General features: G+C 36.5%; 1 pseudogene; it reads right to left on the reverse strand.

The window, feature by feature from the left end:
- Nucleotides 1-202: 202 nt before the first annotated feature.
- LOC132277991 (probable LRR receptor-like serine/threonine-protein kinase At3g47570) lies at nt 203-3,394 on the reverse strand (annotated as a pseudogene).
- Nucleotides 3,395-4,479: the final 1,085 nt, after the last annotated feature.

Below are 4,479 nucleotides of genomic sequence, written 5' to 3' on the forward strand. Positions count from 1 at the left end.
AATGACATTCAATTCATTTTTGATACGATATCTACTGCCACAAGAACTAATGAATCTTTTAGATATTAAAGTTCAGGATTAAGAAATCAGGGAACATTATATTCATATTAGACAATATTTTTGTTTAGTCTCCAAAGCTCATAGAAAAGACATATCTTGGAATATAACAACATTTGAATTGGAAGGACAGCTCAAATTTTTTTTTTTATGTTATTTTCACTCTTCCTCTGTCTCATTGGCAGCCAAGCAAAACGCTATTATAAGGAAAAAGTTCGTATCATAATACTTTACCTGGTGCAATGTAGCCAATTGTACCTAATGTTTTGGTTTGTACATTGAGCCTGTCTTCAGCTAAGATCTTTGAGATACCAAAGTCACTTACATGTGCCACCATATCTTCATCCAAGAGGACATTACTAGGCTTTAAGTCACAATGAACCACAGGTTCATCAACATCATGATGCAGATACTCCGTCGCCATTGCCACATCAAGCATAATGTTGATTCTTTGTACAAGAGTCAAGTTATATTATTGTATGTGCAGCCAATTATCAAGGCTTCCATTTGGCATATATTGAAGGACAAGGATCCTGAGTTCTTGGTTAGAACAAGTAGTAATTACCTTGACCAAATTTCTGTGCCTAATTCTTCTCATCACCTCACATTCAGCATCAAAGCTCTTGCACGCTTCTTCACTATGCAAATTCAAAACTTTTACTGCTACGACGGTTCCATCAGACAAGATACCTTTAAATACGGAGCCATATCCTCCAACTCCAAGCAAATTGGAGTGGTTAAAATTGTCAGTTGCTTGTTGAAGCTCACGATATCGTACCATTTGATGAGTAGTAATATGTACTAACTCGACAGGTTGTGATGCTGCTTTTCCTTTCTTCCATCTCCACTTTATACAAAGACAAACCAAAGCAATTACAAATATCACTGAAGCAATCACAGGAGTGATAATTTTAAGGAAAAGTTTCTTGAGTCTTGACCCTTGTGGAGTATTACTAGCACAAGCAGGGACTTGAAATCTAGGCAACCCACATAACTTTGTGTTCCCCATGAAAGATTGAGCAGAAGAATTTGCAAAAGCCCCACCACTTGGTATTTCACCTTCTAAATGATTGAAGGATACATTGATATATTCAAGATATGAAAGGTTCTCCAACGACCTTGGTATGTTACCTGACAAGGAATTTGAAGAGAGATCCAAGAATTCCAAGCTTATCATATTGCCAAATGAGGGTGGAATTGGACCATGGAATGAGTTGTTAGAAAGGAAAAGATTCCTCAGGCGTATTAAGTCACCCATTCTGCTTGGAATTTCACCCCAAAATTGGTTTGCAGATAGATCGAGTCCATCAATATTCTCCAGTTTCCCAATTTCAGCTGGTAGCTCTCCTTGTAAGGAATTATGAGACAAGTTCACAAGCAAGAGACTTTCAACTCCCCAGAGACTTGAAGGGACGGTAGATGTTAAATTATTGGAACCTAACATGATATTTTGTAGCTGGCTAAGATTTCCGATGCAGTCCGGTATCGATCCAAAAAGCTCATTTTCAGAAAGAATAATTTCACCCACATTGATCAAATGGCATAATTCCTGTGGAATTGATCCTTCTAGCTTGTTTCGACTTAGATGCAACCTTTGAAGTTTCTTTAGCTTTCCAATCTCTGAAGGTATATTTCCTCTCAAGTTGTTTCCATTCAGAACTAGCGTTATTATGCTGCTCAAGTTGCCAATTCCGCTAGGAATATCACCTCTGATCTCACCATTCTCCATGTTAAACATTTCAATAGAGGACGAAAGATTGCCAACAGAATTCGGCAAGATACCGTTGAGTGGGCTATTTCCTAGTATAATGAACTGCAGTGTTCTACATTCCACCAAAGAATTAAGAAATTCAAGTTCTTGATTTCTTGGTTCGTTGGTGAGTTGGTTATCTGCGGGAAATTTGTTTTAGTTAGTGTCATATATATTAAACAACATATTATTTTTTTTCCCAAACATTACAACAAGCGCTGGACAATTATCTGAATAAATTCCTCGGGTGGCTCAAGGACATTAGAGAGAGAGACGGGGTTGTGGAAGTATATGGAGAGATTTTGAAAGTAAAAGGTAGAGATTAGACTAATAATTGTGTACATTAGGAGGACATTTTGTAAAAGTTCACAGAAATACCAATATATAATAAAGTAAAAAAATAAAAAAATTTGTTCCCTTGTTACCTTCAAGATTTAGGTACTCGAGATGCCGCAGATCTCCCAAATTAGTAGGCATTGATCCAGTGAAGAAGTTATACGATAGCTCCAATTCAAGAAGGCTGGATGCATTTGTAATAGATATTGGAATCTCTCCATTCAGCTGATCATTGTCTGCTAAATAAATCCCTTCTAGGTTTGGAAGCTGAAGACCAGTACTCATAGGAATACGCCCAGAAAGACGATTTTCAGTAAAAGCAATGTACACTAGAGAAGATATGTTGACAATAGCGTGAGGTATTTCACCAATAAGATTGTTAAAGTCGAATCCCAACATCTGGAGATTTGATGAACTCCCCAGTTCTTGAGGAATATTTCCTCCTATGTTGTTATATACACATCCAAGGAACCTCAGGGTAGAAATATTACCCAACGAAGGAGGAACAGTACCTGTTATATTATTAAGTGTCAGATACAGAAGCTGAAGCTTTGACAGACAACCAATGTCCCTGGGTATTTGGCCTGTGAAATTATTTTAATTAAGGTATAGAATTCTGAGCTCCTGGAATTGGCATAAGCTAGGAATTTCACCACTCAGCTGATTAGACGAAATGTTAATAACTTCCAGATTTATAACTCTACTATTCTCTTCCACACTAGGTAAGAAAAAACCAGAGAGGCTGTTGTCTCCGAGATGTAGAATACGTAGAGAAGATATATTGAAAATGCCTGGAGGAATGGAACCTGTGAGCTGGTTGTTGGAGAGGTCCAATTCTATGACATGACTAAGATTGCCAATCTCCTTTGGAATGTTTCCATTAAAACGGTTTTCGTCCAATCTCAATCTCTCCAACTTTGAAATGTTGCCGGTGGAAGGATGAATGGTACCTGTGAGATCATTGCTGGTAAGATTTAAGATTTTGAGATTTGGTAAATTCCATGGCTCTCCCCACAAGTCACCTGTAAATTTGTTTTGAGCCAAAGAGAGAGTTTGAAGCCTCTGATTTCGAAACAAACTAGGTGGGATATTTCCTCCCAGCTGGTTATTGTGAACGTCAATTACTCTCAAGCGACGCAAATGAGAAAGGCCGTGTGGAAGATTGCCGTTGAAGCTGTTGTTGCCCAAATTTAGCATAACAAGAAAGGATAAATTGGCGATTGATGGGGATATGGTGCCTTGAAGATTCATGTTGGGAAGACTTAAGGCTGTGACTCTTTGCCTCCGGGAGCTACAAGTTACACCAATCCAATTGCAGAAGGAAGTGTTGGTGGTCCAGTTATTAGACAAGACATTGTTGGTGTTTTTTATAAGGTTTTTGAAAGAAAGCAAAGCTAACTGATCAGTGACGTTAGTTGGGGGGGAAGCAGAGAAAGAAACCATGAAAGATTGCATCCACACTGCAATTAAAAACACAAAGCAATGCTTCTCCATGTGAAGGGAGGTGTGTGTCTGAGAAAAGAAGGGAATGGAGGGAGAGGCTCTATTGCATATATAGAATGCAACTGCACAATTTTAAGTTGCCAAGTTTTACCACTTCTGTCTGAGTCGTACATAATAAATGGTGTCTAAATACTGCAATATGTAAGAATGTGTTTGGTGACACGTTACAATAAATACTTTTCATAATTAAATTATTTTTTAATTTATTTCGTAATAATATTTTATAAAACATTTGTATCGCTAATTTTATAATATTATTTTTTAAGAGGATGTTATCATATTTGATAAAAATGAGTGTAATTGTCTTTATAAAAAAATAAAAAAAGATATAATTGACTAATAAAAAAGAGTTATCTAAAATATTCAATCTCAACCAGAAATGCAATTTTAAAAACTTTAAATTCTAATTTCGTTTGCGATTTAAAAATAAAAAATAAAATTTCAATAATTTCGAAATCATATAATAATTTTTTCTATTTTGGTTAATCAAGCATAATGCTTTTCCATCGGGCGAGATCTATGAGATTCCACCTGTCATTATAATTGGGTAAGAATTTTTAGTGTCACGTGTTTTAGCTTTTAGGTGAAATGGGGACCATTCATATTTCATTCTAAGGTTTGGGATGAGACAGTCACCTAAGTGTCACTACCATGAATTGTCATACCATTTCTGATTTTTGTTTGGTTTATGAAAAGTCAAATTTTCATTTGATAAATTGGATTAAAAGTGCCGAAGCCATAAACGCAAAGCAACGTTTCTCCATGGGGAGGTGTGTGTCGTAGAAAATAAGGGAAAGGAGGGAGAGGCTAATCCATATATAGAATTCAACTGC

Source organism: Cornus florida, unplaced genomic scaffold (assembly GCF_030987335.1).
Source record: "Cornus florida cultivar Cherokee Brave unplaced genomic scaffold, ASM3098733v1 CherokeeBrave_3.0.0_Hap2_Chr10, whole genome shotgun sequence".
In the NCBI taxonomy this organism is placed as follows: domain Eukaryota; kingdom Viridiplantae; phylum Streptophyta; class Magnoliopsida; order Cornales; family Cornaceae; genus Cornus; species Cornus florida.